This window comes from Ranitomeya imitator, chromosome 2, assembly GCF_032444005.1.
Source record: "Ranitomeya imitator isolate aRanImi1 chromosome 2, aRanImi1.pri, whole genome shotgun sequence".
Taxonomy (NCBI): domain Eukaryota; kingdom Metazoa; phylum Chordata; class Amphibia; order Anura; family Dendrobatidae; genus Ranitomeya; species Ranitomeya imitator.
This window is the reverse complement of record NC_091283.1, coordinates 280,820,631-280,832,837: the sequence shown is the minus strand read 5'-3', so window position 1 is coordinate 280,832,837 and position 12,207 is coordinate 280,820,631. Positions and strand designations below refer to the sequence as shown.

At 42.6% G+C, this 12,207-nt stretch overlaps 1 protein-coding gene across 1 annotated transcript in view; it reads right to left on the bottom strand.

The window, feature by feature from the left end:
* LOC138663160 (uncharacterized) overlaps positions 1-9,032 on the bottom strand; it is a 93,817-nt gene extending 84,785 nt beyond the window's left edge. Inside the window, exon 1 of the mRNA XM_069749307.1 lies at positions 8,669-9,032. The gene's annotated coding sequence lies outside the window, so the exon portion shown is untranslated. The remainder of the gene's footprint in view (positions 1-8,668) is intronic.
* Positions 9,033-12,207: the final 3,175 nt, after the last annotated feature.

Genomic DNA, 12,207 nt, shown 5'->3' with positions numbered 1-12,207 from the left:
CTCGCTTGGCATGGGAATGACGCATACAGGCTCGGTTTTCTTACAAAACACAGTTTCTTAGGTTACACACACACACTAGATGGTGGCCCAATTCTAATATTGCCCAGCCACGTAGCATATTGCCCAGTGACGTAGTACATTGCCCAGTCACGTAGTATATTGCCCAGTCACGTAGTATACAGCACAGAGCCACGTAGTATATTGCCCAGTTATGTAGTATATTGCCCAGTGACGTAGTATATAGCACAGAGCCATGTAGTATATTGCCCAGCTACGTAATACATTGCCCAGCCAGGTTTGTCACAGTTTAAAAAATAAACATATACTCAACTTTCTGAGGGAGCCCTTGTAGTCCACGGCAGCTTCCGGTCCCAGGGTTGGTATGAGCACAGGACCTCTGATGACGTTGCGGTCACATAACCATGACATCATGGCAGGTCTTTCTAGCGCAGGGCCTGTGATGACGTCGCGGTCACATGACCGGGATGTCATGGCAGGTCTTTCTAGCGCAGGCACGCAGGGCCTGTGATGACGTTGCGGTCACATGACCGTGACGTCATGGCAGGTCCTTCTCCCATACCATCTTTGCCACCGGAACCTGCAACGGAAGATGGCGGCCGGCGTGAGCGACTACGGAGGGTGAGTATAGCAGAGTAGCGGCGGTAACGGAGTGCGTTATCTGCAGCATAACGCGGTCCGTTACCGCCGGCATTAACCCTGTTAGCGGTGACCGGAGGGGAGTATGCGGGCGACAGGCACTGACTGCGGGGAGTAGGGGGCGGCCATTTTCTTCCGGACTGTGCCCGTCACGGATTGGTCGCGGCAGCCATGACAGGCGGCTGGCGAGACCAATCAGTGAATGAATAACCGTGACAGACGGAAGGAAGTGACCCTTATGTGTATATATCTATTCTGGTGTGTGTGTGTGTGTGTGTGTGTGTGTGTGTGTGTGTGTGTGTGTGTGTGTGTGTGTGTGTGTGTGTGTGTGTGTGTGTAAGAATATTTCGTTTTCATACAATGTGTAAATGACAATACTGCTGTATGTGAAAGCTCATGTTAAAATCGCATTGGATATGTATGCCATACGGATGTTCATTTAAAAAAAATGTTCATATTAGTACAACAACGTTATCTTCCAAGTTTCATTAGGATCTTTTTAGGGATTCAGTCTTTATGCGCCATATTCTTCCATACCTATGCCTACAGTGTTATCACGGTTGGAAACGGAATAACGGTTTTGAGCTCCGTTTTTTTTATTGGAATAAGTTCATATTAGTACAACAACGATCAGGGGCCTGATCGTTGGTCGCTGTCACACAATAATGAGATCGTTAGCGGGATCGTTGCTACGTCACAAAAAGCGTGACGTTGCAACGATATCCTTAACGATATCGTTATGTGTGAAGGTACCTTAAGGCAAAATTTTTCTATAAAGATATACTTAGGGATTCACTGTTTATTTGAAATGTAAAGTTATTATATAGGAATGTATGAATTAACATTGTTGAAAACAATTACATTTTTAAGCTCTGTTTTTCTTGCTGGAAAAAGTTCATATTAATGACAAACTTATTTTCTAAGTTTCATCAAGATCTTCTTAGGGATTCAGTGTTTATTTCAAATGTAAAGTTACTATATAGAAATGTATGGGTTTGCCTTGTTGAAAACGCAATTAAAGTTTAACCTCCGCTAATTTATTTTTAAATAGAGTGAAGTGGAAAGGAAAAATACATTAAAAAATTCAACTTTAGAAAAAAAACTACCATAGGCATAGGTATGGCAGAATATGGCGCATAAAGACTGAATCCCTAAAAAGATCCTAATGAAACTTGGAAGATAACGTTGTTGTACTAATATGAACATATTCCAATAAAAAAACGGAGCTCAAAACCGTTTTTCCGTTTCCAGCCGTGATAACACACTAGGCATAGGTATGGAAGAATATGGCGCATAAAAACTGAATCCCTAAAAAGATCCTAATGAAACTTGGAAGATAACGTTGTTGTACTAATATGAACATATTCCAATAAAAAAACGGAGCTCAAAACCGTTTTTTCCGTTTCCAGCCGTGATAACACACTAGGCATAGGTATGGAAGAATATGGCGCATAAAAACTGAATCCCTAAAAAGATCCTAATGAAACTTGGAAGATAACGTTGTTGTACTAATATGAACATATTCCAATAAAAAAAACGGAGCTCAAAACCATTTTTCCGTTTCCAGCCGTGATAACACACTAGGCATAGGTATGGCAGAATATGGCGCATAAAGACTGAATCCCTAAAAATATCCTAATGAAACTTGGAAGATAACGTTGTTGTACTAATATGAACTAATTAAAAAAAAAAAAACGGAGCTCAAAACCGTTTTTTCGTTTCAATCCGTGATAACACATTAGGCATAGGTATGGAAGAATATGGCGCATAAAGACTGAATCCCTAAAAAGATCCTAATGAAACTTGGAAGATAACGTTGTTGTACTAATATGAACATATTCCAATAAAAAAAACAGAGCTCAAAACCGTTTTTCCGTTTCCAGCCATGATAACACACTAGGCATAGGTATGGCAGAATATGGCGCATAAAGACTGAATCCCTAAAAAGATCTTAATGAAACTGGGAAAGTAACTTTCTGTCACCAATATGAACTTTTTCCAATAAAAAAAACGGAGCTTAAAACCGTTATTCGTAATACTTACCAAAGTGATGATGGGAGAGCCTGGTGTTGCTGCTTGACTTCAGTAAGGTACCGACACACTAAGCGACGCTGCAGCGATATAGAGAACGATCCGACCTAAACTAGATCGCTGGAGCGTCGCTGTAGAGACGTCAAACACTGTAACAGCAGAACGATGCAGGAGCGATCCAGTGACGTAACGGCGACTCGCTTATTGTTCTCGCTCCATGTAAAACGTTGCTGGCGTCGTTGCTTTTGCTGTCAAACATGACGAATCACGCCGATCTAGCGACCAAATAAAGTTCTGGACTTCTAGCTCCGACCAGCGATCAGCGATGTCACAGCGGGATCCAGATCGCTGCTGCGTGTCAAACACAACGAGATCGCTATCCAGGACGCTGCAACGTCACGGATCGCTGTCGTTCTCGTTGCAAAGTTGCTGAGTGTGACGGTACCTTCAGATATGCCCCAGCTAGCATGTCCACTTACTCTGCATTCTGTGGTTGCTAGGGTACTGGATGTGTGAGAGGAGGGTTTATAAACTATCTCATGGTAGACAATATTATGCTAGGTTCTCATTGCGTTAGGGCAATCCGTTTAGCGCCAAGCGCTAGGGGATTGCGCTAACGCAATGTCTTTTTAGGAGTCGCGTTAAACGTCCCCGCTAGCGCAGATCCCCGATCTGCGAGAGCGGGGAACGGACCTCGGGCACACCTCGGACGCTGCAAGCAGCGTCCGAGACGCGCCACAAAAAAACGGCACATCGCTAGCGCGTGCCGAAAATGGCACGCACTAGCAATGCGCTTTAACATTGCTGGCAATGGGAGCGCTAACGGACACGTTGCACGGCGTTAATTTCGTCGTGCAACGCTGTCTGTTAGCGCTCACCCGAAAACGAAATGAGAACCTAGCCTTAATATTATCTCACTCAAAACATCCCCCTCCCTCTCTCAGTTCAGGTACACAGAGAAGGGAGTTGTAAGGCTATGTGCACACGTTCAGTATTTTTCGCGGGTTTTTTTGCTATAAAAACGCGATAAAAACGTGAAAAAAAATGCTTACATATGGTTCCCAATCATTTCAATGTAATCCGCAAAACTTGTGCAAATGTTGCGATTTTTTTCCGCGAAAAAAACGAATCACGGAAAAAAAAACAACATGTTCATTAATTCTGCGGAATTGCTGATTTCCCGCACACTGTAAAAAATCTACCATAGGTATAGACAAATATGACTAAAAAAATCTACCATAGGCATAGGTATAGACAAATATGACACATAGGGTTTTAATATTTCCCTTTTTTCACACACATGAGTATGAGCCCTTATTAGTATGCACCAATAATCATGTAGCAGGGAGAGGGGGCTTCTCTGCACCATTGCATCAGTCTGTGTTATGAGGGTCCCTGCTAGGTCTGTTCCATATATGATCGCCCCTGTATCCAAGTCACATTTCAAGGATTCCAGGGCTTAGTTCCAGGATGTAGACGCCATCTTGCCACACCACATGTGAACTAACTTATGTAAGGTTAATAATTGATTTCGTTAGACAGACACAGAGCAGCTCTATAAGGGTATGTGCACACGTCAGGATTTCTTGCAGAAATTTTCCTGACAAAAACCGGACATTTCTGCCAGAAATCCGCATGCATTTTTACCGCGATTTTGACGCGTTTTTGGTGCGTTTTTTCCCAAATGCATAGAATTGCGGGAAAAACGCAGAAAATCCGCAAAAATAATGAACAGGCTCATTTTTTTACCGCGATGCGTTTTTTTCGCGGAAAAAAACGCATCCATGTGCACATAACATGCAGAATGCATTCTAAATGATAGAATACATAATGTATGCGTTTTTAATGAGTTTTTATAGCGTTTTTACCGCGAAAAACCGCGAAAAAACCGGGACGGACTAAACTGCATATTGGGATTATGGGATGATGGGCTGCAATACTAGACTCCACCACTAGATGGCAGCACATTTTACAAATGCAGCCCAGGAAATTACTTCTTGTAATATAGCAAGAAGGGAATATGGGTATAATTATTGATCTGTATGGGGATTATGGGTGAAATATCACAAATACACATGCCCAGGAACATACTTCATCTACTTCTGATAGGAATATGGGTATATCTATTGTTCTGTATGGGGATTATGGGTGAAATATCACAAATACACATGCCCAGGAACATACTTCATCTACTTCTGATAGGAATATGGGTATATCTATTGTTCTGTATGGGGATTATGGGTGAAATATCACAAATACACATGTCCAGGAACATATTTCATCTACTTCTGATAGGAATATGGGTATATCTATTGTTCTGTATGGGGATTATGGGTGAAATATCAAAAATACACATGCCCAGGAACATACTTCATCTACTTCTGATAGGAATATGGGTATAACTATTGTTCTGTATGGGGATTATGGGTGAAATATCACAAATACACATGCCCAGGAACATATTTCATCTACTTCTGATAGGAATATGGGTATATCTATTGTTCTGTATGGGGATTATGGGTGAAATATCACAAATACACATGCCCAGGAACATACTTCATCTACTTCTGATAGGAATATGGGTATAATTATTGTTCTGTATGGGGATTATGGGTGAAATATCACAATTACACATGCCCAGGAACATATTTCATAAGATTCAATTATGCCTTGCCTACTGACGAAGAAGCAATACCGAGTCCTATATCAGACATGTGAACGTAAGCAGGATCATTTATTGTTCCATGAAAGCTATTTTGTTGGATTTGTTATGATGGCCTTCGTATTAACCTAGAGACCAGTATACACTAAAATACATGTTCCATTTCCAAATATTTTTGTTAAGATAAAACCTATTATTTTATTTAAAGTTATTTAAAAAAAATTCTATATATCTCCATTAAAAGTTATTGATGTCAACAAACCTAAGTAACCAATAAAATCCTGCAAAAGATCCAACATCCTATAAAGAACAATGTATTGAGAATAATATAGGTATATAAGCAAGAAGTATGGTGCAAGACTGCTCATCTCTAGGACATGGCCGGCCTAATAAGGAGGTGGGAACACTGGGTCAAAGACCTATGATGCCAGGGCTCACATCTCCCAGGGGTGGGAGAAGTCAATGGACATGTAATCCTGTCAGATGCAAATAGGTTACAGGATCTGTATATCCATAGCATTCTGACCATAACCCCATATAGAATAATAAATATACCCATATTCTTACCGGAAGTTAATGAAATGTTTCATCATATTTTACCAATAATCAACATATAAAACAATAATTGTACACATATGTGTTCTTACCAGGAATTGATCGAATATGACACTGGGCATGTGTATTCATGATATATCACCTATAATACCCACAAAGAACCATTATACCCATATTCCTAGCAGAAGCAGATGAAATATGTTCCTGGGCATGTGTATTTGTGATATTTCACCCATAATCCCCATACAGAACAATAATTATACCCATATTCCTATCAGAAGTAGATGAAGTATGTTCCTGGGCATGTGTATTTGTGATATTTCACCCATAATCCCCATACAGAACAATAGATATACCCATATTCCTATCAGAAGTAGATGAAATATGTTCCTGGGCATGTGTATTTGTGATATTTCACCCATAATCCCCATACAGAACAATAGATATACCCATATTCCTATCAGAAGTAGATGAAATATGTTCCTGAGCATGTGTATTTGTGATATTTCACCCATAATCCCCATACAGAACAATAATTATACCCATATTCCTATCAGAAGTAGATGAAGTATGTTCCTGAGCATGTGTATTTGTGATATTTCACCCATAATCCCCATACAGAACAATAGATATACCCATATTCCTATCAGAAGTAGATGAAGTATGTTCCTGGGCATGTGTATTTGTGATATTTCACCCATAATCCCCATACAGATCAATAGATATACCCATATTCCTATCAGAAGTAGATGAAGTATGTTCCTGGGCATGTGTATTTGTGATATTTCACCCATAATCCCCATACAGATCAATAGATATACCCATATTCCTATCAGAAGTAGATGAAGTATGTTCCTGGGCATGTGTATTCATGATATTTCACCCATAATCCCCATACAGAACAATAGATATACCCATATTCCTATCAGAAGTAGATGAAGTATGTTCCTGGGCATGTGTATTTGTGATATTTCACCCATAATCCCCATACAGAACAATAGATATACCCATATTCCTATCAGAAGTAGATGAAGTATGTTCCTGGGCATGTGTATTTGTGATATTTCACCCATAATCCCCATACAGAACAATAGATATACCCATATTCCTATCAGAAGTAGATGAAGTATGTTCCTGAGCATGTGTATTTGTGATATTTCACCCATAATCCCCATACAGATCAATAGATATACCCATATTCCTATCAGAAGTAGATGAAATATGTTCCTGGACATGTGTATTTGTGATATTTCACCCATAATCCCCATACAGAACAATAGATATACCCATATTCCTATCAGAAGTAGATGAAGTATGTTCCTGGGCATGTGTATTTGTGATATTTCACCCATAATCCCCATACAGAACAATAGATATACCCATATTCCTATCAGAAGTAGATGAAGTATGTTCCTGGGCATGTGTATTTGTGATATTTCACCCATAATCCCCATACAGATCAATAGATATACCCATATTCCTATCAGAAGTAGATGAAGTATGTTCCTGGGCATGTGTATTTGTGATATTTCACCCATAATCCCCATACAGATCAATAGATATACCCATATTCCTATCAGAAGTAGATGAAGTATGTTACTGGGCAAGTGTATTTGTGATATGTCACCCATAATCCCCATACAGATCAATAATTATACCCATATTCCTATCAGAAGTAGATGAAATATGTTCCTGAGCATGTGTATTTGTGATATTTCACTCATAATCCCCATACAGAACAATAATTATACCCATATTCCTATCAGAAGTAGATGAAGTATGTTCCTGGGCATGTGTATTTGTGATATTTCACCCATAATCCCCATACAGATCAATAATTATACCCATATTCCTATCAGAAGTAGATGAAGTATGTTCCTGGGCATGTGTGTTTGTGATATTTCACCCATAATCCCCATACAGAACAATAGATATACCCATATTCCTATCAGAAGTAGATGAAATATGTTCCTGGGCATGTGTATTTGTGATATTTCACCCATAATCCCCATACAGATCAATAATTATACCCATATTCCCTTCTTGCTATATTACAAGAAGTCATTTCCTGGGCTGCATTTGTAAAATGTGCTGCCATCTAGTGGTGGAGTCTAGTATTGCAGCCCTTCATCCCATCATCCCATAATCCCAATATGCAGTGTAGTCAGTCCCGAAAAAACCTGAACGTGTGCACATAGCCTAAGGCTTCTTTCACACTAGCGTCGGGATCTCCCCGTCGCAATGCGTCGGGGAGAGATTCCGACGCTAGCGTTTAACGCTTTGCACAATGGGTGCAGCGGATGCATTTTTACGGCGCATCCGCTGCCCCATTGTAAGGTGCGGGGAGGTGGGGGCGGAGTTCCGGCCGCGCATGCGCGGTCGGAAAAAGCGGTCCGTCGGGAGAAAAAAACGTTACATGTAGGTTTTTTTTTTTCCCCCCCCGACGGTCCGCCAAAGCACGACGCATCCGTCGCAAGATGGATGCGAAGTGTGCAAATCCGTCGCAAATGCGTCGCCAATAGAAGTCTATGGGGAAAAAACGCATCCTGCAAGCACTTTTGCAGGATGCGTTTTTTCTGCAAAACGACGCATTGTGACGGATTTACAAAAAACGCTAGTGTGAAAGTAGCCTTACTGTGAGGGGAGAACGACGTGCAGGACACGGACATTACAGGGGGTCGTGTCCCTGACCAGTAGTCAGTCCCATTATATATATATATATATATATATATATATATGTATACACTGAAGAGTTTTACTCACCGAGCTGCGGCTGAGGTCGGCACAGGAAGTTGTTCTCATAGAAATGTCCAGTCCGGTTTCTTAGACTCCATAACCTGCTTCAGCATAAGCAAACAACAGAAGACATCCTTCTCCAGAGCAGAGTGAGGACAAACAGAACAGAACCGGTCCATATGGTGGTGCCGGTCGGTCCACCGCTCACACAATGGAGGCCTCCACACCTCCAGTCACAGACCCTGAAGGAGTCAATGAGACACTTGGTTTGGTAAATGCTAGAGTGTATGGGCTTCTTCCAGGTGTGACGTCATTTCCGGGGGCGTGTTCTCGGTTCACCTCATGAGCTATTCTTAGTACCAAGGCGGGAAAGCATCAGAGTCTGTGACTGGAGGTGTGGAGGCCGCCATCTTGTGTGCTAAAGACCCTGACCTGAGCCCGGCGGACCGGCACCACCATATGGACCGGTTCTGTTCTGTTTGTCCTCACTCTGCTCTGGAGAAGGATGTCTTCTGTTGTTTGCTTATGCTGAGGCAGGTTTATGGAGTCTAAGAAACCGGACTGGACATTTCTATGAGAACAACTTCCTGTGCCGACCTCAGCCACAGCTCGGTGAGTAAAACTCTTCAGTGTATACATATATATATAATGGGACTGACTACTGGTCAGGGACACGACCCCCTGTAATGTCCGTGTCCTGCACGTCGTTCTCCCCTCACAGTTATAGAGCTGCTCTGTGTCTGTCTAACGAAATCAATTATTAACCTTACATAAGTTAGTTCACATGTGGTGTGGCAAGATGGCGTCTACATCCTGGAACTAAAGGTACCGTCACATTTAGCGACTTTAGAGCGATAGCGATCCGTGACGTTGCAGCATCCTGGATAGCGATATCGTTGTGTTTGACACGCAGCAGCGATCAGGATCCTGCTGTGACATCGCTGGTCGTTGCTGAAAGTCCAGAACTTTATTTCGTCGCTGGATCACCTGCTGTCATCGCTGGTTCGGCGTGTGTGACGCCGATCCAGCGATGTCTTCACTGGTAACCAGGGTAAACATCGGGTTACTAAGCACAGGGCCGCGCTTAGTAACCCGATGTTTACCCTGGTTACCATTTTAAAAGTAAAAAAAAAAAACACTGCATACTTACATTCCTGTCACGCTTCCCTACGTCCCCCAGTGTCAGCGCCGGCCGGCCGTAAAGCAGAGCACAGCGGTGACGTTACCGCTCTGCTTTCCGACCAGCGCTTACACAGTGCAGGGAAGCTGACGCTGGGGGACGCGACAGGAATGTAAGTAGTGTTTTTTTTTTTTTACTTTTACAATGGTAACCAGGGTAAACATCGGGTTACTAAGTGCTGCCCTGCGCTTAGTAACCTGATGTTTACCCTGGTTACCAGGGGACTTCGCATAGTTGGTCGCTGGAGAGCTGTCTGTGTGACGTCTCTCCAGCGACGATGCAGCGATCGGCATCGTTGTCTATATCTCTGCAGCGTCGCTAAATGTGACGGTACCTTAAGCCCTGGAATCCTTGCAATGTGACTTGGATACAGGGGAGATCATATATGGAACAGACCTAGCAGGGACCCTCAACTAACAGACTGACACAATAGTGCAGAGAAGCCCCCTCTCCCTGCCCACTACATGATTATTTGTGCATACTAATAAGGGCTCATACCCATGTGTGTGAAAAAAGTTCAGATGTCCGGACCGAAAAAACGGACAAGTGTCATGCGAGTGCTGTACGATTTTTTTATTTTTTTTTTAAACTGAACATCCGTATGGCATACATATGCAAAGCGATTTTAACATGAGCTTTGACATACAGCAGTATTGTCATTTACACATCGTTTTAAAAGAAAATATTCTTCAACGCACGCACGCACGCACACACACACGTGACAGGTAAGGACAGAATAGATATATACACGTAGAATAGATGTGTGTGTGTGTGTATATCTACTATATAATTGTCTAAGGGTCACTTCCGTCTGTCTGTCTGTCTGTCACGGATATTCATTCGCTGATTCGTCTCGCCAGCTGCCTGTCATAGCTGCCGGGACCAGTCAGCGACTGGCACAGTCTTGGAAAAAAATGGCCGCCCCCTACTCCCCGCAGTCAGTGCCTGTCGCCCGCATACTTCCCTCCGGTCACGTCTAACACAGGGTTAATGCCGGCGGTAACGGATCGCGTTATGCCGCGGATAACGCACTCCGTTACCGCCGCTATTAACCCTGTGTGTCCCCAACTTTTTACTATTGACGCTGCCTATGCGGCATCAATAGTAAAAAATGAAATGTTAAAAATAATTTTAAAAAAAAACCTTCTAAACTCACCCTCTGTAATCCGCTGAGCCGCTCCCGCTGGCCGCCATCTTCCGCTGCAGTTTCCGGTGGCAAAGATAGTATGGCAGGAGGACCTGCCATGACGTCACGGTCATGTGACCGCGACGTCATCACAGGGCCTGCGCTAGAAAGACCTGCCATGACGTCACGGTCATGTGACCGCGACGTCATCACAGGCCCTGCGCCCATACCAAAGCTGGGACCGGAAGCTGCCGTGGACTACAAGGGTCCTTCGGAAAGGTGAGTATGTATAATTTTTATTTTTTCACCTGTGACAAACCTGGCTGGGCAATATACTACGTGGCTGGGCAATATACTACGTGGCTGGGCAATATACTACGTGGCTGGGCAATATACCACGTGGACATGCATATTCTAGAATACCCGATGCGTTAGAATTGGGCCACCATCTTGTGTATATATATATATATATATATATATATATATATATATATATATATATATATTGATTTTTCTGTGTTTTCATGACTATGAAAATTGTACATTCACACTGAAGGCATCAAACTATGAATTAACACATGTGGAATTATATACTTAACAAAAAAGTGTGAAACAACTGAAATTGTGTCTTATATTCTAGGTTCTTCAAAGTAGCCACCTTTTGCTTGGATGACTGCTTTGTACACTCTTGGCATTCTCTTGATGAGCTTCAAGAGGTAGTCACTGGGAATGGTCTTCCAACAATCTTGAAGGAGTTCCCAGAGATGCTTAGAACTTCTTGGCCCTTTTGCCTTCACTCTGCAGTCCAGCTCACCCCAAACCATCTCGATTGGGTTAAGGTTTGGTGACTGTGGAGGCCAGGTCATCTGGCGTAGCACCCCATCACTCTTGTTCTTTGTCAAATAGCCCTTACAGAGCCAGGAGGTGTGTTTGGGGTCATTGTCCTGTTGAAAAATAAATGATGGTCCAACTAAACGCAAACCGGCTGGAACTGGAAAAGCATGCCGCTGCAAGATGCTGTGGTAGCCATGCTGGTTCAGTATGCCTTCAATTTTGAATAAATCCCCAACAGTGTCACCAGCAAAGCACCCCAACACCATCACACCTCCTCCTCCATGCTTCACGGTGGGAACCAGGCATATAGAGTCCATCCGTTAACCTTTTCTGCATCACACAAAAAACATGGTGGTTGGAACCAAAGATCTCAAATTTGGACTCATCAGACCAAAGCACAGATTTCCACTGGTCTAATGTCCATTC